Source organism: Siniperca chuatsi, linkage group LG18 (genome assembly GCF_020085105.1).
Source record: "Siniperca chuatsi isolate FFG_IHB_CAS linkage group LG18, ASM2008510v1, whole genome shotgun sequence".
In the NCBI taxonomy this organism is placed as follows: Eukaryota; Metazoa; Chordata; class Actinopteri; order Centrarchiformes; family Sinipercidae; genus Siniperca; species Siniperca chuatsi.
The window spans coordinates 25752834-25779343 of record NC_058059.1 but is presented as its reverse complement, the minus strand read 5'-3'; the positions used below and the strand labels follow the sequence as shown (position 1 = coordinate 25779343).

The 26510-nt window shown below is 39.3% G+C and overlaps 1 protein-coding gene across 4 annotated transcripts in view; it reads left to right on the top strand.

Annotated features, from left to right (window-relative positions):
• Positions 1–4527: 4527 nt before the first annotated feature.
• The window catches only part of nek6 (NIMA-related kinase 6), a 45042-nt gene continuing 23059 nt past the window's right edge, over positions 4528–26510 (top strand). For 3 of the 4 annotated variants that reach the window (XM_044173487.1, XM_044173486.1, XM_044173484.1), the window contains exon 1: positions 4528–4673. The gene's annotated coding sequence lies outside the window, so the exon portion shown is untranslated. The remainder of the gene's footprint in view (positions 4674–26510) is intronic. The other variant, XM_044173485.1, reaches the window with a different exon arrangement.

The following is a 26510-nucleotide window of genomic DNA, read 5'->3' as shown; positions in this document are numbered from 1 at the left end:
ATACGTACGAGAGTTTAATTGAGGTTTTATAGCTAATTAATTACCAAAAATTTACTTTGAATTTGATCAGAGTTGAGTAGTAAATGACGTGATATAGATTATATTTTGTACTAATATTTAATTTCAAATAATATAAAGAAGTTATTTATATCACCACAATTGTATTGTTGTTAGATTTGAAAAAATAAACAAACACGGGACACTGGTAACTATGGGACAATGATAAATATTGATCTAATTATCATTATTGCTTGCAAGGCAGACTTAACAATAATTAGACTAATAATAATAATTACTTTATGCATACTCAATTTAGAAGTTTTATAGAATATGGAGTCTGATCATGAGGATTTTTAGAAATACTGAGGTGATGAGTCCTGCCTGCAGCTTTTATGGAAAAGAAACTATTTGAAATTCTAAATAATTTACACCTGATGTTGCCTATTCATAGATCGCAGCATGCATGTCCCACTGGAAGTTGTAGCTATTCAGAAGGTTACTGTTTTGGCATAGAGCTGATTAGATCTGCCCCCAGTATTGTATATAAATTTAATTCCAATAAGTAACCAGTATCATGTTCAATTTCTCACCTTTATAACAAACCAAATTTCATGAAAATCAGTTTAGAATTAAGTGAGTTATAGTCGATTTTGTGGTAAAGTCTGCATCTCTCAATACAAATTGTATTTGTTTACTAGTGGATCTTGACCACCTCAATATGGCGACCGCGCATCTATGGCCCAGGACACATTAGCATACACACTGCTAAAAAAATGTAGCCTTATGCGGCCCACATCCGAATGTGTTCTGAGTGATTGGATCTCAATGCATCATCAATGCGTCTCGGGTGCATTCACACCTGTACTTAGAGCTGTCCACTTGTGATCAGATCACCCAAGACACATGTTAATGCCAGGTGTAAACAGGGCCATTGATTCTTCAAGTGTATAAAACTCTAGTGGAGGGATGAACAGCATTCTTTCAAAAGATATTCTCTCATCCGGTGTTTTGATGATGGTGGTGGAGAGTGCTCCAAAATCTTCCACAGATGTTCGGTTGGGTAGACATCTGTTCACTGTGAAGATCATAGTATATGATACACATCACTTTCATACTCATCAAACCGTTCAGTGAGACCTCGTACCCTATATGGAAGCATCTGCATTTGTTATGTTTCTACACTCATTTATTTATTCAGGTTTTATAGGTTCAGGTTTTATTTGTCACCTATTTGTATCTGTGCATAGAGCATTTTGAATTCATGCACAGTAACTGAACACATACACCATAATTTAAATGTCAGCCATCAACTAGCAAAAGGATAAACTGACAGAAAGCATAACAGACCAGAGTTCAAATAAACCAATAAAAGAAGGAAACACCTGTACACCACTGCCTCAGTAAAATGACATAACATATATATAACTGGATTAGTAACTGGTGCAATGTATTTTTATTGATGCATTAATGTCTATGCAGCATTTCAATGTTGTTTCTTGTCAAGGCACTACTTTGAACTACTTAGTTACACATAATGTTTTTTTAAAAGGTGAATACTAATAAATATTTAGATTCAGTGTCCTTAAAGAGCAACTTAACAGCAGCTGAAAATGTTTCTTTTTGTTGACCTCTAGTGGTTTAACTTCTCACTTTGCTGCAGTGATCTAGAAGTGTACTTCGGGGTGTGTCAGTACTTTGTCGAATCACTTTTGCACACTTCTGACTACACTCAACCACACAATCAGAAGCGCAACACACTTGGAACTTTTAAACAGAGTGAGCAGCATATGTACGTTTTTATTGGACTTTATTAGTTGTAATCCACAAATTTGTACCAGGCCCCACAAATATTTCACTATGCACAAACATGTATTTTTTATTTGTGTTGTGTAAAGTCATATCCACAACAATACAGAGTGATTTGCAAAAATGCATAACTTACTCTGTAAAAATGTATTTTAATTTCACATAAATTAATATGTAAATAGATTTACCAGAACAAATACATGTAAAGTGATATTTATACATTTGTGGATCTAACATGTGCAACGGGTTTTGCACATTTGTAGATTGCTTCCTGTTCAGCTTGTGGCCCACGTGACATTTGTGACTTCCCTCCCATTTATTTGTGGAATTTTGTCCAATTCGCACCGCAGCAGATCTGTACAGAGGAATTTGTAAATTGAGGTGCAGTTACAGCAGGTGGCGAGACTCCCTCACATGAGCTGACGGAACTGCAGTCTGTACTGGAAGAGTCATCTGTAGATCCGCCCCGATAAAAACTTCCATAGCGGCAGGGCTGCCAACTGTCACGCACTGGCTCTGAGACTATGCAGTTGACACTTTTCACAGCTCTTGCGCTGTGAGTCGCAGATAGTTTGTGACTAGAGTGGTAACATTACTGGTAGAGTTTTGCAATAGAAAAAAAATAGGAAGTGTTGCAACAATGGCAAGTTTGATGAATTGATCTCTGTCTATCATTGATTAATTTATGTTTTTTACCATCTTAAAATTAAGTTAGGCTAAGTATAGAAACATGAAGGTAAGAAGTATTATCTTGTCCAATCATGTTTTTATCACCTCAGAAACATTGCAAAAATCCGATCTATTTTAAATTATACTGATGCAGAAACTGTTGTACATGCTTTTATCTCCTCACGCCTTGACTATTGTAACAGTCTGTTCACTTGTCTTAATAAAATAAACTTTGACACGACTGCAGACTGTACAGAACTCAGCTGCTCGGCTGTTAACCAGGACCAAGAGGTATGATAACCTCACACCTGTTTCAGCCTCTTTACATTGGCTCCCTGTTGGTTTTTTAGGATTGATTTTAAGATCTTGTTGATTACTTTTAAGGCTCTTCATGGCCTGGCTCCAGACTATATTTTAGACCTTGTAATCCCTTATGAACCTTCACGTACTTTGAGATCTTCGGGCAGGGGTCTTCTGTCTGTTTCTGAGTCCAGGATGAAAACTAAGGGGGACAGAGCTTTTGCTATCAGGGCCCCGAGGCTCTGGAACAACTTGCAAATTAGGTTGTCTGAGTCAGTGTCTCCGTTTAAGTCTCTTCTCAAAACACATTTTTATCTGAAAGTATATCCTGATTTTACCTGAACTGGCTGTTTATTTTATTGCTTTTGTGTATATTTCATCATTCACTGTGGTATTTTATTTCTCTTGTTGTGAAGCACTTTGTACTTTGTTTTGATAAGTGCTCTATAAAATAAGGTTTTATTATTATTATTATTATGTTCCTATACAAGCCATTACATTTAAGACAATGAGATGGTGGCTATGCAATGTTTTTTTATTTTTACATTTTTTTTTAAAAGGGAGTAAAAAAGGCATGTATTTTTAGTTACAGTGAGAAGGTCTAATCATAATGTGCTCCTCATAAAAAAAGAGTACTAGACACTGGACTTGACACTGAACATAAACAAAAGCTAACGCATTCGTTTACAGTGATCTTGATAACTATTGACAGTGTGTGACTTCTTAAAATACTTATATATAGTTCATATTTTGATACATTTCTTATATGTTGTGATTAAAGCTGCAAATGGAACATTATCTGTTGATAGTGCCATAAATAACGTTTCTTCAAAGTATAGCTTATATCCCTTGAATACCACAGCATGTGATTCAGTAGGGTTATGGGTTAAACATGCAGAGAGTAAGACAGCTTTTTATGATGTATATTTACCACTTTTCTGGCAGAATGACTAAACTTAGCATGACACCCATCTGCTGAACTTTTTAAACAAAATTCTTGGGGGTTGAGGAGTGATGGATAATGTCACAGAAGGCCTACTCATAAAATGCACCAACTTCACCAAAATTGAACCTCACTCCAGGCTAGATTGAAAAATTGGGCAGTGGAATAGTGCTTGAGCATAGTGTTAAGTTACTCTTCAAATATGAATGAATAATAAATGAATAATACAACAATTTAACCCATTTTACAGGCAGAATGTATTCCTGGAGAAGTAGAAAACACTAATAGCTTTTAGACCATTAGTAGAGAAACTCTGAGTTGTACAACTGTTATTAAATGAATAAAAGATGCTACAAAAAAGACTAGAACAGTTGAACAAATTAAATATGGAAAAATATCTAAATTAATAGAAACGGAATTTTCACATCTCTTCAAATTTATCTGGGGACGGGGGGGCTAAAGTAGGCTACTTGGGCTTATGAGCTCAGTATTTCTAAAATCTTGGCTACTGCCCTGAATTGAGTAAATAGTACTTTCTACAGCTGATTATATATATGTATGTATAGAAAGTAGAAGAATCTCCTGTGAGATCAGACTTGACTTATACCGGATGCTTTTCTTATGCTTTCTGTCACGTGTGTAAATACTCTCATATCATATCTTCAACAGCTATAAGATAAAATAAAAAGATAACAAAACTCTAGTGGGGCACGTTGAATGGGCATGACTCCACTGATTGCCAGCATACTGCGTTGAGCAGCCTGCGTGGCAGCAGCGGCACAAACCCACCACAGAGAGAGAGAGAGAGAGAGAGAGAGAGAGAGAGAGAGAGAGAGAGAGAGAGCGCGAGAGAGAGAGACTCTGGGGAGGGGTTGCACAACAACATGGACCAGTATAACTTGCAATAACTATTCAAAGCTTTCAAGTAAGCAGGACATTATTGACTCCTCTTCAGGTAAGACATGAAGCGTTCATTAAAACAGCTGTTTCCAACCCATCGGTGACGCGTTTAAAAACAGTTAGCATGCAGACTTTATGCATGAGCCAACTTTGTTGACATTTGCTTGTGTGGTTGTATCGCACAAAAACGCCTCACCGACCAGGACACAGTCTGTTTACTCATATTGGAAAGCTGCAAAACCTACTTAGCACATACCTAGCTAGCAACAACGTTAGTCTACTGCGACCATATGGAAATGATATTTACCCGCTGCCTCGAACGGAAACGAGGCTGTATTAAATCCTGCTATCTCTTAATACATGTATTTTTGTTTGTTTTTTACGCGGTGAAGTTAGTTTTAAGTTTTAAGTTTTAAGTGGATATTCGACAGACATTCACTCAGGATCCAGCGGCGTTTTCTTACTCAGTTTCACCCAGTGTTGGCAGTAAGAGGGCGGTTAGTTCACCTCCAAGCGCTAGCTCTTAACCACAGGGGTTTCACTTAGGGACCATCAATAAATAGATAGATTATATAGAAATATATAGATCAGAATTTTTTTCAATAGCTTCCGTGTCATGTAACCCAGGGACTCCAAACCAGTGCCGAAATGAGACACACCTCTTTTTTTTATTGGATTTGAGTGCTTCTATTTTATATTAATGTTTTGTATGGAAATTTCAGCATTTTTTTTCAATAGCTTCCATGTCATGTGACCCAGGGACTCCAGACCATAGACTGTATATAGATGGATGACGCGTCTCCACTTCCTCCCACTGTACAAAAATGACCCTAAAATATCCCGGATACAGGAGCTGCCGTCTTGCGCTTTTGACGTCATTTGGAGCTAGAGTCTGCACAGTAGTTTGAGCAGTGGTATCAAGGTCCCGCCCGTACACCCGGCCGACTCAATTGCGAAAAATTCTATTTTATGAATATTTTTATGAAAATTCATCTTTTTTTACAATAGCTTTAATGTCAGGTGACCCAGGGACTCAAAACCAATGCTGAATTGTATTACTACACTGGACAAATGAGACACAGCTCTTTTTATTAGATTTTAGTGCTTCTGATTCCGAAGAGCCGTTGTGAAGCTCACAGTGGGCGGCTACCGGCGGTTCCGGCTGTCGCCATCTTGACAGTCCCTGACTCCGGCTAATCCAAAAATGGGTAAAGAGGTGGTGCTGAGGCGGGCTGAATGAAGCCTGGTTACCGAACCACCTAGCGGCAAGCCACCTGATAGGGCACCCACCTGTCACTCAATTATGCCACGTCTTTAATTATGCGTAACTTTAAACCTTAATATAATTTAAATGGTTGAGTTATAAAAAAAATCACCCCCCTTACAGTTGTCATGAAGGGGGAAATTAGCTATAGAGACCAAAACCGTTTTTTTTTTTGCACCAGGCTGTAAACATGTTTATTTCAGCTGTAAAGTTGGGCATTTTAACATGGGGCTCTATGGGGATTGACTTGCTTTTTTATGTGTTGGCTTCATTTTTTAGCCCAGGAGGTTGCCGCTTGATTTGGCGTCACTAGGTCACAGAACATGGAAGCTACTGGGGAAAAAAGAAGATACATTTTCAGAAAAATATCAATATAAAATAGAAGGAGCACAAAAATCTAATATAAAGAGGTGTGTCTATTATTCTATTTGTGTTTTTCTAATACACATAAATCGGAATACCGAATTGTTATGTTGTAGTCTCTGCAGGCCTGGTGTCTGGAATTAAGGAATTTAATTATGACAGCATATTAATCTCAGATCATGCCCCAAATAGTTTGTTATGTAGATCCAGGGTTGAAAAAGGACCCACCAAAAGGAGATGGCAACAAAAATGGCTGCGGAACCCAGAGCTAATCTCTTTCACATAAAACAACTTCAAACCAAAACAGCTATCACTATCCTCTAAAATCAAAATGATGATACTATCATAGATCCTATTAAAATTAACTGGGATTAATTTAGAGAATATTATGAAAAACTGTATAGTTCAGAAAGAGATCCAATATTATTAGACCAAATTCTATTCCTAAATAATCTTACAATCCCTAATATCTCAGAGGAGGAAAGGAGGACATTAGGGGAAGACGTGACCCGAGAGGACATCTCTGTGGCAATAAAAAACATGAAATCTGGGAAAGCTACAGGACCAGATGGCCTGCCCACTGATTTTTTTTATCAGAAATTTTAATCTAAATTAAAGACACCTCTTCTGGAAATGTTTATTGAATCTTTTCGGGAAGGGATCCTCCCACCGAACCTTGAGAGGGGCTTTAATAACACTTCTTCATAAACCTGGAAAGTCAAACGATAAATGTGAAAATCTGAGACCAATAAGTCTTTTAAACTCGGATTTGAAAATACTCTGCAAAATCCTAGCAAAAAGATTAGAGCTTTTTCTACCAGGAATTATAAATGGAGATCAAAATGGGTTCATTGTGGGCTTCCAGGGATTTCACAATGTAAGAATGGTTTTAAACATCTTACATGCCCAGAGAGAGGTACCAGATTCAGCTTTCCAGTCATTAGATGCAGAGAAAGCTTTTAATAGGGTGGAATGGGCATATCTGTTTGAACTACTTGATCGGTTTGGTCTTGCAGAAAATATTTGAAAATGGTGTGAAACTATTATATAAAGCACCATATGCAGAAATAGTTATTAACAACAATCTATCCAAACCAATTAAAATCATTAGAGGATGTAGACAGGGTTGTCCATTATCACCTCTCTTATTTATGATTGCAATTGAACCTTTAGCAGTCGCAGTAAGGAATCACACACTGATTTTGGGCATGTGTATAGGTCAACTTGAACATCGCATATCTCTCTATGCGGATGACGTGATCCTTTTTCTTAAAAAATTGGATGAATCTGTTCCAGCTCTTATTGATCTAATTAAAATATTTGGCAATATCTCCAGTTACAAAATCAATAACCACAAATCATCTATCATAACCCACCCAATCACGTTGTTCACTTCAACAGTTTTACTTACTAAGGAATACAAATTTCTGACAGGTTAGAAGAAGTGGTACAAGCTAATCATACTCCTGTTATAATATCTATTTATAGCGTCAGTTGATAGATGGTCTTCACTTTCAATCTCCCAAATAGGTAGAATTAGAGCTGCCACTAACGACTATTGATTAATCTACTGACTATTTTGCTGATTAATCTATTAATCTAAATGATTCATTTTCCTCCAAAAAATCAAATAGACTATTTTATTTTGACAAACTGTATGTATTGTATAATACAGCAAAAAACAAAATGTAAACAAAGGTTTATATATTTAAGTGCAAAACTGTAGGTTTAAACTGGCAACTCCAACAGGGTAAACACACACACTGGCACTGTCAGTCAACATAAAATAAACCCAGTTTCTAACATAAACATTTTCTCAAACACTTGTTCAATTTCTAAGGTAGCAGGCAGACGCCATTATGGCTTAATATTAAACAGTTACAAGGATAAAAGATATTAAAAAGCTCTCCTTACTAATGAATAGATAAAACTCTTAAATTAATGCTGTGTATATGTGTGTGTGTGTGTATATATATATATATATATATATAGACTTAGCCCAAATCTACAGTATGAAAATATCACATGGGGTCCTATAACTTTTAAATTAATCAAATTTGGGCTATGTCTTGTATAGACATATACCACTATTTGTTTAATAATGTTTTCCTTTTTAGTAATATCAAAATGATTATAGATGTTCTACGTTTTGACGGTTGAGGGAATCTGAGCTGCTGTATGTAATCATGGACACACCGACAAACACAGCTGTGGACTATCATGCAGTTATGGGCTGTATTTAAGCACCGTGTCACTCTTATGATTGATATGCCTTGAGAAAGGTCCCTGTGACCGAATCGTAGACCTTTTATTAAATAAATCAATGCAGAGGTGATAAGTGTGTGCAGGAATTAACTTTTTTTCTATGGAATTGGATCTTTGGGGATTTGATTCCCTGCACCACAAATGAGACAAAGCAAGTGATTTGTTGCCTTCTACTCATCGGGTAATGAACATTAACCTGAGCCAGGAGAATAGGAGAAGCATGGGGAGCTGCAGGACAGGAGACTTAATTTAACTTTTGTAGGTCCAACAAAGACAAGGAAGTCCACAGCTTTATCCAAGCAGGTCACAGAGGTAGTTAAACAAGATTCATCCAAACTCAACTCCAGAGATCAGCACATTTCCAACAGCGCCTTGTTGCCCAGGAAAGTTCAGGAAATCCAGACGGTTATTGGAACAGCTGCTACTTTGTTTACTTTTATATATGTCAGTTTTTTTCTTTTTAGAGCAAGAATGTCCAGAAACTGGATTAAACTTATAGTTATCTCCTCCTTTAGCCACTCTCACTCCTCTCTATTCTCCTCCTTGCTGCTTGTTTCCCTTCCCATAGCTCACAGGTGTGTCTGATCTATCTCCTCACCTTCCTTAATGTCATGGTTGAAAAGGGCTATTCTGTACTTTTTCTTTCCACCCTTTCTGCTACAGCCTTTCTGCCCACTGGGAGACAGAAACACAATATTTGCTCTAATAGGCTCAATTTGTAACATCAGATGCAACAAAATTGAGCTCGTATAGCAGGTGTGTTCAACATAACATTGTTTATAATTACTCCCTCTTTAGTTTTAACATGTGTTGTCCAATGTGCTACAGAGTCCAGTCACTGTATCTATGATGTGTTCCATGACTAGTGTTCTCTCCACCTGACCCTCCTTTACTTCAATTGTGTGTTGCATTGGTGTCAGTCAACACCACACTTAAAAATGGTGTAATTTGAGTCTGCTTGGAGGCATTTTTGAATCCATAAAATTTTTCTTGTCTTAAGAAAATGCATAATACCACGTTCAAAATTATATATATGTATGTATGTATGTATATTGTATACATTGTGAATTTCATTCGCTCAACCTTCAGCCTACAACATCACATCACGTTTTCCGTCTGCTGCTTGTTGACACGTTTGCCCATCACACTGACTTACTTGTCCAGAACAATTTCAGATGGCTTAGCAAAGGAAATGTCCTGGACCGTTTCTGTGAACTCCGCCAGGAGATTGTGTTTTTCCTTCACATATGTAAACAAACGGACAACAAACCTCTTGGAACGCAACAAAATTGCTGCACTTCCCACAACTCTGTGCATTCATGAGCACAGCACTTGTGGCACACATAACACCCGTCATGACAGACTTCATGACAAAACTGACTGAAAACATTACTGAGAGATTCCAAAGCTTCAGCATTCCCATTGAGGTATTGCAGTTTGCTCGAGACCCGTTTTCCATCAAACCTGAGGCAGACTTCTGTATAAAAGCAAAAGAGGTAATGTCTTGTATTGAGAGCATCTTTCAGATGGAATTGGTTGATGTGCAGTCCTCCTTTCCTATAAAACAGCACTTGCAGTCTGAAGGTGCAGTGGACTTTTGTTTTAACCATGTTAGCCAATATCAGTACCACAATAAGGAAAGTGGCCTTGCTAAAACTGTCAATGTTTGGATCTACTTATACTTGAGTCTAGCTTTTCACATATGAATGCCATCAAAACAAGGGTATGTTGTTCCATCACCAATGAGAAGTTGCATGAGTGTCTGAGGATTGCCCATACTACTTATGAGCCAAACTATGTTGAAATAGCAAAATCAAGGCAGTGTAATTTCTCTCACTGACTCAAACAGGCTCAAAATGACAGAAGTCTGATGTAAATCACCTGATTAAGTGAAATTCTTAGTGAAATGCAAAGACTACAGATCTTATTTATGATGATTCAAGTAGGCCCATTTATTGTTAGTCTGGATACTGTTTTACTGTTTTCACCTTTTAACAAATACGGATATGGACATGCTATAAGCACCTTATGTCTGCTTGGAAGTGTTGGTGAAGACAGTGTCCGAAATTAACTTTTTGACTCACTGGCCAAGGGGACTGGTAGATGAAAAAATCCACCGACAAAGCATATTTTTTACTGGCCAAAATTATAAACTGCCTTTTTGTGTCACACATACATTCGTTAGAGTACATTTCGTTGAGATAATAAGGTATTATGTTGAATACAAACTTAAAGAAGAGAGCTATTGTAGAAAAGGTTTCAGTCGTAGTCATCTGGACACTGTTTTCAGAATCAAGACGTTTCAGCTTCCATCCGGAAGTCATTCTCAATTGTGAAAAAATTGGACGGGAACTGGAAATTTAAGCTACTCTGAGTTACATAAGCCCTGCCCTCAGGAAGGAATCTGCCTGAGTATCTGTTAATAACTAGTTTCACCTGAAACTGACCTAATAGTTCCCAAGATGGCCCAGTAATCAGTAATCAGGCCTATTGTTTTCTGGCTGCATCTACTTCAGGCGTGACCAAGGTGATAATACACTCTGATAGACTTTGGGCAGATTAAATCTCAGACCACCATTTCTGTTCAAAGAGGGGTTCTCTTTTTTCACAAAAATGGCTTCCTTGACGCCCCGTTCAAACCAACTCTTCTCTCTACTTAGAATCTTCACCTCGCTGTCTTCAAATGTGTGGTTTGTAACTTTTAGATGCAAATGCACGGTGCTCTGTAATCCTGAGTTAGCGTGTCGTCTGTGCTGATAAAGGCTTTTGTGAAGTGGCTGTTTGGTCTCACCTATGTACCGTTATTTGCAGTTTTCCTTACTGCACTGAATGGAGTAGACAACATTGCTCTGTTTCTGTGTGGGTAACTTGTCCTTAGGGTGAACGAGTTTCTGTCTTAAAGTGTTGCCTGGTTTAAAGAAGACAGGGACATTGTGCTGTCTAAAGATCCTTTGTAGTTTTTCAGACAGTCCAGATACATAAGGAATGGAGACACCGTTCCTTCTTGGTTCAGTTACACTTTTGTCCTGTTTTTTTGGCTCTTTTAACTTTGTTGATAGCCCAAGTAGGATAACCATAGGCTGAGAGTGCATTCTGGACATGCCTTTCCTCTTTCTTCTTACCCTCTGAGCCAGGGGGCACTTTGACTCACACCATCCACTACAGCACAAGCTGGGTGTAATCCGGACATTACAACACAGAGCCCAAGAACTGCCCACCGAAGAGCCAAAAAAACAGGACATCACATGCTAATCAGGCACTTAACAGTGATGAAGTAGATGCAGCCAGAAAACAATAGGCTTGATTACTGATTACTGGGCCATTTTGGGAACTATTAGGTCAGTTTCAGGTGAAACTAGCTATTAACAGATACTCAGGCAGATTCCTTCTTGAGGGCAGGGCTTATGTAACTCAGAGTAGCTTAAATTTCCAGTTCCCGTCCAATTTTTTCACAATTGAGAATGACTTCCGGATGGGAGCTGAAACGTCTTGATTCTGAAAACAGTGTCCAGATGACTACGACTGAAACCTTTTCTACGATAGAACACTCCTGGACGAATGAGGGACTACACCGTCTTAAAGAAGAGAGCAAAATTCGAAGGAAAATGATTTGAATATTTTGATCAAAGGTTAATCAATTCAAGCCTGAATACAACTCAAGAAGTCTTGATCTCAAAATTCTACTGAAGTATTTGCTATTAAATGTACTTAAGGATCAAACATAAAAGTAATGGGTCAAACACAGGACTTTCACACAGGAGACCGGGGTTCGTTTCCCATGTGAAACCAATAATCAATCATTGAGTAGTTTTGGTGCCTAAACCTAACCAAACTGCAACCGTCACCTAAAATGTTTCTCAGCAAGGTTTATTTGAAAGTCTAACCGGATGTTGCATATTTATTATTGATAACTTGACCGCAGACTGAGAATTTGTTGAAAACGTGATGCTGCCACAGTGGACCGGTGTAGGGTTATTTAGGGTTAGGTGTATTACACGCTTTGGCGTGATATCGGGTTGCAGCAGCAGACCGGCGGCAAGTGATAGTTTAGTGGAGTATCTGATGTCCCGTACAGTCAACAGCAAACTAGGAGCACTCAAGACAGTCAGTTTCGCGGCACTGTTTAGACAGGCATAAAAACACATATGGTAGTGTGTGTGCCAAACTCCGACACAGACAGCAGAGGACAGAAGCAGCGCGCCCGTAAATGACACCAAAACGCGGTAGAGACTCACAGCATAGTTTGTTATTACATGACTATTTTGGTACAAACATTTACCTGCCAGTGTGGCGGATAGCCTTCCAAGATTTACTCGCCAAACGGAAAATCTACCCGCATTTGGCACTTGATGGGTCTTAATTTCGGACCCTGGTTGAGGATATTATAAACAGGCCTACTTACTGTTGGTCTGATGGATACTGTTTTACTATATTCTTGTTTTCTCATTTGCGGATATGGAAAAACACCTCATGTCTCCTTGTTTTGTTTTTTTTAAATGTAACTTTTTGCACGTCTGTGTGAAAAGTAAGAGTGTTTTTTTGTATGGACTGGCTGCTGTCTGGAATTGATTACAATGATACCATTAAAGTGAAAGAAAAGGGATGCACATGGCTTGTTTATTCCATGTAGTAATATATCTATTAACATTATACTGTAGTCATGTAAGCGTTATTTGTAGCCATTATTTGATTATTTAAGTATTCCTTGTGGAACAACAACCTCGAATGATTTTCCTATTTGGCCCACTTGCTATTGAAGTTGAATAGCCCTGCTGTAGATCCTAGTAGTGTGGATCAGTGAGTCGATGTATCGCTCATTCCTGCCATACAGATTGATGTCATCCATGTAGAGGAGGTGACTGATGGTTGCTCCACTACGGAACCGGTATCCGTAGCCACTCTTTGTGATGATCTGGCTGAGCAGGTTCAAGCCTATACAGAACAACAGCGGGGATAGTGCACCACCTTGGTACATGCCACACTTCATGGTGACTTGTGCAGTTGGCTTTGAGTTGGCTTCTAGAGTTGTTTTCCACAGCCCCATTGAGTTCTTGATGAAGGCTCTTAGTGTCCTGTTGATCTTGTACATTTCCAAGCATTCCAGTATCCTTGTATGTGGCATTGAGTCGTAGGCTTTCTTGTAGTCAATCCAGGTGGTGCACAGGCTGGTCTGCCTGGTCTTGCAGTCTCGAGGTGACTGCTCTGTTGACCAGTAGCTGGTGCTTGGCTCCCCTGTTATTACTACCACTTCCCTTCTGAGCCCTGTCCATGTATTGAGCCGTGTGCCTACTCATCTTAGCCGCTATGATGCCTGACAGGAGCTTCCATGTTGTGCAGAGGCAGGTGATTGGCTGATGGAATTGTTCCGTTCTGGGGATCCTTCATGATCAGGACTAGTATGCAATTGGGACACAACATACGCGTATGCAGGATAGTTACTGCAGTGCAATAAAAAAAATTTGAACTTCATTCTTTCATTTATGCTTGATGCCATTATTGTGGCCATTTCTCTGTTGCTTTTTATTATGGATCTAGCTAGGTAGCTAGGTATGTAGGAAGTTAACGTCGCCTTTCTTAATCCTGCCTACAAAGCTCTGATTGCTAGATTGCATCTCCAACCGGGGGAATCAGCTATCAACAAGCAATATGCCAGACTTATTTAAAGCGAGTGGTCTGGAACCAGGCTTTCATATATACATTTGACTGTGGTGGAGGGAGACATCATGGCATCACAATAGCATTAGGGGTTACGATGCAACAGAGACATAACACATTACAACATAAATGGATAAAGATATAACAACTTGACTATGACTGACTTCTGGTAGCAGACAGATTGTGATTTGATTAAGAAGCAGTTCTAACACTGTCGGAGACAGATCTAGAAAGATGGTAGAAGACAAAGAGCAGATTCAGGAATTTTGGCAGGATGATGAGACTTCTAAACTTTACAGATCACTTTTACTTGTTTGGCCGATCAGTGCTGCCACATAATCATCATGAGATACCCTTAAGAAATGTCAAGTATTCAAAGAATTAGAAGGGCTAAGAATGACTTCATGACATCATGCTGGTGCAATAGCTGGTGAGAACAGAAATGATAAGGTGACATGTGAGCAAAATGTGGGTAGAGCAGGTTTAATCAATGTTGAGACCCTTCAGGAATTAGCAATTTTGCAATCCTGACAGTTAAGGTAGCTTTATATTCACAAAACAAGGTAGTATATTTGGATGAGTGTGGACATTTGTTGATTGTTTTTAAAGTTAATAAACCAATGTTAGGCTTTGTTTTCACTTCCTGACTACTTTCAAAAAGAGTGACATAAAGAGAGTGAGAGAGAGAGCTGAGAGCACGAGCAAACAAAATGAAAGAGACAGAGAAGAAGCTGCGGGCAAGCAAGCTAAAGAGTGAATGAGAGAGAGGGAGCGGTGAAGAGAAATAAAACTTTAGTTCCTGTCATTCAAAAAGGGCTATTTGGTTGTTCATCAGCCTTTTATTAGCTTTGATTCTCAAACTAAATTCACATCTGTGTGTGTGTGTAAAGTAACTGGAGGAAGGTTTTGCTGTGGTGTATCTGTTGGGTTTTATTACATTACATTTATTTAGTTGATGCTTTTTATCCAAAGTAACTTGTGCATTCAACCATGTGGACACAACCCAAGAATTGCAAGGATCATGCAAGTACATCAACTTCATCAAATATGCTGAACTGCTTCAAGTGCTACATTTACAAAACAATAAGAGAAAGAGAGAGTTTTTAAAAAAAAAGATTAAAAAAAAGAAGTTATTTATTTATGGGCCAAGGTGCAGTCTGAACAGATAAGCTCTCAGTCTGCAGTGCGACGGAAAATGTGTACAGTTTCTGCTGTCCTGTCAATGGGGAGCTTGTGCTACCATTGTGGAGCCAGTACAGCAAACATCTGTGGGGTTTGACCATGTCCTGGATGTAGGCTGGGCCTGAGCCATTCGCAGCACGGCAGGAAAGTACCAGTGTCTTGAATCGGATTCGAGCAGCCACCAGAGGAACGGTGTAGTGTGGGAGAACTTGGGTAGGTTGAAGACCAGTTGGGCTGCTGCATTCTGGATGAGCTGCAGAGGTCGGATTGCACATGCAGGCTAGGGTTGGGTACCGTTCACATTTGAACCGATACCAGTACCGGTACCTGGAATTCGGTACCAGTACCCAATGGTTCCTTTTTTCGGTACTTTACTTTCTCTGCAATAACAAAAATGTAATTTCAGTTGTAAAAAATAAGTCCAATCAGATTGAGGGTTTCAGGGACTGACACCAAATACAAAGAACAATACATGACTGTGTTGTTGCATCTGAAAATTGTATCGCAAACGCTACCGTAATTTTTTAGCCATGCTAGCGCCATTGATGGTCAGTTGATTGGTCCACCACTTTGGTCTAGACTGGAATATCTCAACAACTATTGAATGAATCAAATTTGGTTCAAACATTCATGGTCACCAGAGGATGATACATGCTGACTTTGGTGATCCTCTGACTTTTCTTCTAGCGCCACCATGAGGTTGACATTTGTGGTTTTGAGTGAAATATATTCAAAACAACGCAGGGTCATCTGGCAAAAAGTTAAACCAAGCGCAACTTTTGCTGCAATGCAATGTGATGTAATTCGGCAAGATGCTCTGTTGACCAATCACATACATGCAAGCACACAATGCTGGTAGATCACTTGGTAACTAGAATCTTTCTACTGTTTACCATGCGATAGTTGTGACGAAAGCTACAATAGTTCCCGCTGTGATAACTTTCCAGAGTTGTGAAATCCATTGTGAGTATTAAACCGTTGTGCAATGTTTTGGTGTGTGGCGTTAATCTCTTACTCAAACTGGACTTCCTGGTATGGTTAGGTATCTTTATTTTTTTCTTTTTGATACCAGTGCTAAAACAATACTTTTAAAACAGTACCGGTGACTAAAATGATAATGTCAATGACATTAAAGAACACCTTTTTTATTGCTAAGGCAGAGTTGAACTTGAAATTAAACAATGATTTAACTGTTAACAGTTTAAAGTATACTTAAATATATAAATATAAATAAATACAAAACACTTAACAAATTGCATGTCCTGCACAGGAGAAAACCCTCTCAGATGGTGTCAAAGTGCAGACAATATGGGGAGCCTGTCCTGCTTTCCCCACCACCAGGCTACAGGGTCTTGTCTTGATGGGATTGAAGGCAGACTTCTGTAGATCTCAATCTCTTTCTAGACCCGTTCAGCGATGGAGAGGGCACTGCTTTTAGTGGTTGTTGCCTGAAGAAGCTCTCGGTCTTCATCCTCAAACAGCTCCTCTAGGGCTGACTTCTTGGCACACTTCTTGTGAGATGGAGGCTGAAAAATACATAAAAGTGGTGTTTAGACAAACGTGCTTCAAAAAAATGCATTCATTTTAGATATTCCATGATTATGAACTTACATGTTCCTTTTCCTTGTCTTCCTCATGGTTATCCGATCCTTCTTCCTTTTCCTGTCCTTAAGGCCCTCCATTGAAGCTGTGGACACAATTTTGCACATATAAATACAAATTGTCTTAATGGCACAGATTTTATACTCAAATAAACAAATATATTTTTCACATCACTTACATTCTTTTACCTGATTCATGGAGATTCTGCAGTGGAAAAATAATGCACTCCCTTGACCAGAAATTTGGTCACAGCTCTGTGGAATTCCTCCACCTTCTCTTTTGTCAAATTAGCCTTCTTTGCCAAGTTGAATGGGGTCGCTGTTGTAACTGGAGAGCCAAAAATATAAACATCAACACTGTTAAATATCAGTCAAAAGTAAAATGGTCAACTTAACACACATAAGAGTTTTCCAGTTGTTTGTGGGGACAAACCGGTATACCGCCCACTCCTAATGTATGTTTGATATTAATTACTATTTCTATTTTTTACATATTTGAGCGAGCCCATTCACAGCCCATCTTCACCTCCTCACCCAGTCTTTCCTTATCTTTCCTCCCTATAGCCTATGCTTAAGATGCCTCATTAAGCAGATCATCTGATTACAAAAAATATTTTAATTACTAGTCATAGTGATGTAACTGCAGATTATACCAGTGAATAAAAAGTGGCAAATAACCTTGCATTATGGCGGCGACAAACTTGGTCTGAGCTGTTTGGTCACAAAAGGTTGAATATATATGTCAATGCTTAAGTGGGATAGAGGTTGAGGAAGATCATTCAATGCAAACATACAGTGATGGTACAGATAGTACAGTGATGATTGAGGGCTTTACAATGAATGATAAACCTCCATGACTCCATGATACTGTATATAAAGACACTGAGAAGATGCATGATTGTGTAACAGATGAGTTCTGCCAGGCATGATAGTAAAAACAAGCTTAGTTATAATGGAAAGCAATGTTTGTTTCTAAAGTGAAAACCTAAGTTTCAGTTTCATTTTTCATAGGTTGTTGAATATGAGACTTACCGTAAATGAAAGAGTCATGAGTGTAAAATTCCAAGAGAAACACAGCCCTGATTGAAACAGAGCACTGTTCTAAAATATATTTTACAGTTTTCTGGCTGAAACATTGTGTACAAGCCAGGCATGGTATGAGAACAGGGAGGCTCATGGACCACTGAATCTCTGGATTAGAAGAAATCATAAATCTGAGGCAATTGTTCTCTGGAGTTGATTCCTTTTGGGGTGTGAGTTATTCTCATCAGGAGTCCTCCAGCAGCAGCATGTGTATTTTAGTGGAAAACCATTCAGCTAGAAGCCCATTAGGCCATTCAACATACTGTAGACCTGTTGTAGAGTCAGGCAGGTCTATGTTGAAAGATTTCCTAGCCTTGAATGGCAACAACAGCACAGTCCTCATTGCCACAATTAACAGCAGCCTGATAAACGTGTGTAGCACAGATCTGTTCCTGTGGTATAACCTAAGTCGTGGCATGAGGCCCAGTTGGGATTACTAAAATTTTAATGGTTAGTAAAGCTGAGTATGTTAAGGTGAGCACAAGTTAGCACATGTACACTCAGCTAAATACTTAAAGCTGACTCATCAGAGATGGGGATGGGGGGGAATAATGCTTCTAATGTTTTATGATAGGGAGCACGTTTCAGCATGACCCAGCTTAGACATTTGTGATCAAAACAAGTCATTAATACATCAGTACTTGGCAATAGTAACTCCAGGGAATCATGGTTGTTAATACGGTTGTTTCTTCAGAAAATGTGAATGCTACAGATAACATTTCAAAGTGTTACTCCTTTAGTGTTTTACAGTTGGAGAGAAGAGGCAAAAGATCACACTCGGATGACTCAGCTAGTCACAAAAGCCAAGAGAACACAATGATGCGGCTACTCACCAGCTCACTCTATGACTTGCTTTCAGTGATCCACTTATTTGGAAATGGTCTTCGCATTTCCAGTTAAAACTAGAGCAAAATCTCTATCATGATGAGTCATCACCACAGGAACCCAGCAAGCTTTAACTCCACTGTCAGAAAAGAGCGTTTAGTATTCCTGTGTGTCTGTTGAGTTAGTGTGTTAGTTCACAGTATATGTAGCTGTAACTGAGGTAGCTTATAGCTATTATCATTTCATTTTATTTTTGTTCTGTAAGCCCTGCTAACAGTCATGAATTGATATATTATTTAAATGTATTACTTGTTTTCTGTTTACTATATGTATCTTGTATTTTGCTATCATTAGAACCTTGCTCTTATGGGGATGGAAATATATAGTTTGACCTCAGTGAAAAATAGGTTATAATAGGTCCGGATATATAGGATGGCCCTTGCCCAGAGTGTCAATCAAAACACAAGAAAACAGGATGGATAACTTTCTCAGAAAATCAAGCCCAGAGTAGGCATGTGTCTTTTCTGTACAGAACGAAAACCCCACATATTAACAATGCAAACTCTAGAAATTGCTTACTGTAAAGAGGTGGTCTACAAATGCCTGGGAAGTACATATTTTACATATAGAAAAGGGAACTTTCAAGTGACAAATATACCAAATATACCCAGCACATATAACACTGTCCACGATAAGACCATAGCCTCTATAAACATTGCTGATGCTGGGCATTTATTTGAAAAGGAATACACAGGACCTCTTCAACATAACGTATAACTATGAGAATAGAAAAATAATATATTGACACAAGATTTGCAATAAATGTCCAACAAATTTTTCCAACAATAAATACGGGGTAAGCTTGAGCTGACCACCATCTATATGAATGAAGCTGGCGAATGTGAAACATTTTGTGCTCAATATTGAAGAACCTATTTTGTTTATGTTTCATTAACTATTTCATTTTCATTCTAAAGTGTAGGTTAATGTCTGTACTGTCACTTTAAGAGATCACATATTTTTGGATTATTGTCAACTGGATTATTATAGTCAACGAACGGACTTGCTAGTTGCGCACACCATGCATACCTTGGGTGGAGGAGGATGATTGTCCTGCAGCGGCAGCCGAAGTTGGCGGCGTTCCGACTCAAAGACAGTCGAAAGTATTATATTTTGTTGCACAACGTTGAGGTGCTTTAGCATCGACGTTGTGTCCCCCCCCCAGGACCCGGTAGTCTCGATAGCAGTATTGATAAGTTCAGACCTTACTGGTTTTCGGGTTTTGAGAAATTTGGAACCGGGTCCTTATACAACCAGGTCTTGATCCACATCCCTAGGCGGTTGGTTGGTTGGTTGTGTGTGTTGGCATCTCACGTGATGCTACTCAGCCGATCAAATCTATGCATTCTGATAAATATTGGGACTCAACTCAGTGAGGGAGATACAAGGGAGACGAGATGAGAGACAGTCAGAGAAATAAATGAGTAATTTCACATGGCAAGGAAAAGAGAGGTTTTGCATGTTCATTCTTCCCATGGGCAGACTATGGCAACCTGCCATCAGTGTATGAATGTGTGTGAATGGGGTGAATGTGATATGTACTGTGTGAAGTGCTTTGAGTACAAGTACATTCCATTTTCCACCCAAGCCTATAAGAATAGTAGCATAGATTATAGGATAGACAAAGTAGTATAGTACATAGTAGGATAGACAGTAAGAAGGTAGGAGGAAGCCGTTCCCTTTGTTTCACAGAAGGCTACCTCAAGAACCTTGAGGCGGATTTGTGTGGCAATGGGAAGCCAGTGCAGCTCTTTGAGAAATGGGGTTATGTGGGCTGACTGGTAGTTTGGAGATCAGGCGTGCCACTGCGTTTTGTATGAGTTGAAGCGCCTTGATGGCGCAAGCCGGTATCCAGCTAGCAGAGCATTGCAATAGCTGATGCGTGAAATGACTCGATTGCAGGAGGAGTTGGGTGGCTTCTTTTGTCAGGAAGAATCTGCAGGTTCTAGTTGTTGAGGCAATGTGAGCAGAGAAGTCCAGCCGGTCGTCAAGGAACACACCTAGGTTCTTGGTAGTCAGGGATGGAGCCACAGCTACGTTCTCCACAGTGACTTGAAAGGTACTCTGGTCTTCACATAGCCACAATGAAAGAATAGGATATGCAGGGGCCCTAATGAGAACAGGAAGGTGGAATAAGAATAACTAGAATTAAAACCTCATATGGGTGCAAGAGCTCATACCAACATTTTATGGCCTCATAAATTTCCCTTTAACACATTAGGCACTGCCCAAAATATATAAGCATAATCGCACACAAGAAGCGAATAGAAACTAGAAAGAGCTGCAAAGTCAAGTGATAGGAACTATTAAATAAGTTAACAGGCAACATTCTAATTAAGAATATGTTGTTGATGGGCGCTGTGGCTCAGGAGGTAGAGTGGTTGTCTAGTAATCGGAAGGGTGAATGTTGGCATGTGTTGTGAAACGCTTTGAATGGTCGGTAGACTAGAAAAGTGCTATATAACTGCAGTGCATTTACCATGTAGGCTGGGGGCTTTGCTGCTGGTGCTTTACTGGAGAGAACTGCAAGGGGAGCAGTTCTGCAGGCTCTGAAGTTCTTCACAAAACTGTCTTGAGCCAAGATGTAGTAGTAGGCAAGCAACATGGGAATCATGAGGGTTGTAAAAAGGTGGATGTCTGAAAAGAAATCAGAATGCACAAGTAATTTAATGTATTTCTGTGCATGCAAAAATATATTGTTAATACAAATTTAAATTCAAGTACAAGTCCAAATTTTGTTAATTGAGTTTGCCCATTCTTAAAAAATGACTGCACTGCTGATGCTAATAACCTGATAAAAGCATTATAGAGTAACTTAGTAACTGGGAATTGGCAGTAGGGTTGTAGTCAACCAAAGAAAATCTTGGGCGACTGAAATTCTACCTACTCTTCAATCAATTGGTCGATGGAGGAAAAAAAAAATCTACACGTTATCTCTAGGTTAACTAAATTAGCCACAGTGCACTCTACCTGGTTGCCTAAATGGGCGCTAATTAAAAAGTTACACAATGTTGCCAAGCAAATTAATTTCTACAGTTTGAACATTCCTTTATCACACGTAGTTAAAGTATGTCTATCAAGTAAATTTAGATACAGCAGCAACACACACCCAAAAATAATGGATTAAGAAGCACCTTTCTCCTTATGAAAGGAACACCAGCGATTGTACAACCAATGAGAATTTGGTCAGACAAGAGCATATCGACCAACCGAGCAGAAGGTGCCAGCCCTAATAGGCAGGTAAATTAGTAATAAATTCAAATCACACAACATTCATAAATATACATGGGTGGTCATAGAGGCAAATACTTTCTTCAGTTGCATAGGAGTTTGAAGTTTTGTGATCAAAGAATGTTGATCTGACCTACGGTTTGGGAGTTATGGCCTTTTAAGTTTGACCCTTTGTTATAGCGCCACTATCTGGCTGACATGGGTGATTAGTGTTACTTGAGTAGTGGGAGTCCATAAGAACCCACCTACCGCATTTGGTTAGTCTAGGACTTTTATCTTAAAGAGGAAGCCATAGAAACACACCCGATCTGTCACAGACTAACAGGCAGAGGACACCAAGATGGATGGAAATGTCTTTATTTGAGATAACAGCCAGCAATGGAGAGTGTAGAGATAGGTAGAGTGGATCTGGGGAAGTTTACCAGAGGGAAGCCACAGGAGACCGGAGAGACCAAGGAGGAATGGAGAAACCACAGAGAACTGGCGATGACACGGAGGACTGGAGAACACTCGGGAAACTGGAGAGACACAGGAATAGTCTGGTGCATGGAATCCTATCCACAAACAAGGTTGGACACTGAGTGTGGAGAAAGGAGTGAATTTATCCTGGGTGTGATTGGGGCTGATTAAGGGCAGGAGTGTAATTAGGAGCAGGTGTGGGTGATTATGGGCTGGTGAGGACATGATAGGCTGTGACACGATCAGAGATGTCTGAACTAAATTCTGTTGAGAGATCAACTGCTTATCAAAATGCTGAAAAATATACACAATTGTCTAAAAATGAGAAAATATACTATATCGCTATGTCTGAATATCACTGAAGTCTGACAACGTCTGACAACCTTAATACTTTAGCAGTTACCTAGTGTTTCTGTAGTGGTGACAGAACATTAAAAAATATAGACTACATACAGTATTAGCAGTTTGAGTTTGAATTAAGCGGAAGCTCCCTCCCCCCTAAGAAATATGACATATTAACAATTCATTATGTGTTTTTGTAAACACATAACTCTAGAAACACAAGATAAAAGGCGTCATATGTCAACAGTCTTGTCAATTTGGCTATTGGCTGATAAACTGTATTTCCGTACTTACATACTTTACATTTTGGATTTTGTCGACTCAATTCGTTAAGCCTCAGTTGTTTAGCTGCGCTATTTTAGTGGGAGAAGACCGTGGGAATGAGAGGCGAACGTTTCAAAAACTAAGATTTCTCACTAAAATAGGTGCTGGTTGGTGGATCAGATACACACTGAATTAAACACCGGCTCATAACACTATTAATTTACTGTCTATCATGCGTGTGTGAGAGGGTATTTGGAATTGTAATGCGTCCGAGACGCAGGATGTGTACCTAGCAACATCACTGTGCTCTTATGTGCTGCACCACGAATATTCTTCGCAACTTCACCATGAGTCTATTCTTATATCCAAAAGTTCAGGTTAAGTACATAAATGAGGCCAAACAACATGGCACAAACATTTGCGACTGATGGCATCTCATTCAGTACCTCCACACCTTCAATCACGATGCCGATATCCTCTGGTGGGTGGAAAGGATCCTCTGACTCTCTGAAGATGAAGATTGCCATGGTGGACTGCTCCAGTTCTGTCTCAGTCTCAGTATAATCTCTGATCTGTGATAAACCATTGTTTGATGTATAAATATAAAAATCACTGTAAGTAATGTAAGTCATAGGCTACTGACTATTTTTCTTCAAGTTGAATTTTAGTTCAATACCCTTCTGGTATTCTGGTCCAGGCAAGCTCTGCAGCTGTCCATCTCTGGTTCTTGAAGTAGTTTCTCATGGCCGTAGCCTCTGATGAAAATTAGGATTAGCCACAATAATGTTACTATGCAACACAGAAATGCATTGGTCTGTGAGATTGTAAAAGAGTTGCATAGATTTCTTTTGTGCCTGTTGAAATTAAATGATATTAATCCCTAACAACCAATGGTCATGATGTTAATTTTAAATGAGATACACATATTTAACTGTTGTACAATCTGAGACCAGTGGATTTCTGTTGTATTGTAACATTACTGTGGCTAAACATTCCAAAGTGTTGAAACAGATAAATCCGCACACAAAATAACTCCCATAGAAAGAATTTATTTAGCTAGTGACGTTTTGAGCACAAGGCACTTCCTCACACTTCTGATACATAGTCACCATCTTAAATATCCACAATCAGTCTGATAAACACATTTGACATACCCCACCTGTTGCAAATACTCAATCATAAAATAGTAGAAAAAATATATAAATATACACATTTCATACTAAACACTTCATACCAAACACTTCATATTAAGCACTTCATATTAGGCATTACGTATTCATCACGACATATCAAACATTGCATTTTCAGCATATCATATTAGGCATATACACAGATATATCTAGGCTACATATATACAAAAAATACAGAAGGAAATTCACAGTATATATAAAATATGTACCCCCAATAGATTGTATTCCCTGAAAGGGCTCAGGCTGAAAAAGCTCCTCCCTATCATGTTCTGCTCCATATTCTCCTCTAGGGAGGTCAGCCATGAAAGCTCCCTGAAAGGAGCTCATCCTTCACCTCCTTTTCCATTGCTACAAATGTCATCTTGAACCTTGGATCAAGATATGTTGCCGTGTTGAGCACAAGTTGTAGTTTCATATCTCCTCTTTTTGTCATCTCTTATCTTTCTTTTCATGTCACATGTTAGTGTGGTGTCAGAATCTTTGTCTGCTAGACATAAATAGATCTTCCATAGTAGGCAGGACAGAGGAGAGAGTTGGATCTTTTTCTCCATTCAAAGCATCTGTAAATGCACTCACTGTTTCCAAGACGATGATGTCTGTGTCTTTGGGCATGAGATGGTAATATTTGCACTTCTCCGCCAGGACTGCACAGGCTGCTTGCTGCTGCTCACAGAACCTGTCCACCATGTTGAAAGCTGAGTTCCATCTGGTGGGCTCATCATGAATGAGCCTGTGCTCTGCTACCTGCAGTGCCTTTTGTTTCTTTTTCAGTGATCTTGTCAGTTTGTTTGACCTAGACAAGGTCATTGCCATTCTGTCAATGTCTATGACTTTATTTACTGTAAGGTTCAAGTTATGTTCAAAGCATAGGATCCACTTTAGGTCTCCAAGGGCCTTGCAGTTGTTGCTGGCATTGTCTGTCTTGATCCCAACCATTTGGGACATATCCAATTCCCATGTTTAAGTAACCATTTCTTTCTGAAGGCTTCAGTCAGGCTCTCTGCAGTGTGGTCAGAATACAGCGCTGTACAGCCTAAACACCAAGACTGCATCTCCCATGATGTGCTAATAAACTGAATGGTGACAGCCATGTAGGTGTCTACAGCTCTGCTTGTCCATAGATCTGTTGTGCATCCGTAAAAATGGTTTCTCTGCCACATTTTAATTAATTTTTGCCAGGTGCATTATGTTCAGTATGGGCAAGGTTATGTTCGCTAAATTTACGGTGGGAGTATTACTTTTTTACTGGCTGTTCTGTCTGACACTATACAGTAGAGCCACTGTAGTTTAGAAGCGACATGTAGCTAGTAGCCCTTTGCTATTTATCTTTTTAACCATTTTAAAAAGCACCAAAATGAGAACCCCAAATAACTGTAGCTCAATACATTTGGCGTTTTGGAACTCACATTTTCTAATATGCTTGTCATGCTATTTATAATACAGGATAGGCCCGACATTGATATGCTAGCTACTAATATGCTACATATCTCATATAATTTAGCAGCTCATCACCATCCTGCAAGCTGGCTAGCCAGCTAGCTTATTCGCTAACCTGTCGTGTTTTGTACTCCTTGGAGATGTCTTGGTGTCACTGAGCTGCTTTCCTCCCTTGTACGACACTGTTCTATAGCCCTTTTGCATACAGGCTTTGTTATGTCATTGGATTTGCCATCAGCGTCGGCTCTGTAGGCAGAGTAGACACACAGCAGACTTCGGCAGCCCATTTTGTTAACCAGTACAGGTCGCGGAGGTATCATTTCTGAAAATGACACACTGTTGTTGTCAGTAGTAGGCATGTTGAGGCAGAGGCATTGCTTCTCTCTCAACTGAAGGTGAGGCTCACGCTGTATCAAGGGGATGAATGCACAGGCGCATGTCCCTGACAAGACCATACAAGCATCTTACTTGGCTAAAGACGTTGGTTAGCTTTCAAAATTGTGTTCTTGCACGTTGCTGAGGATGCCCCCAAAAGTCACTTCATGTTTCAGTGCACTAAGCGCAGTTGGCATGGCGGTGAGTGGCCCAGAGTAGCGCTGCAGCATGGCAACAGGGCACATAACTACTAACATGATTAAATAAAATTGATTGGCGATATCGAAAACTCGATA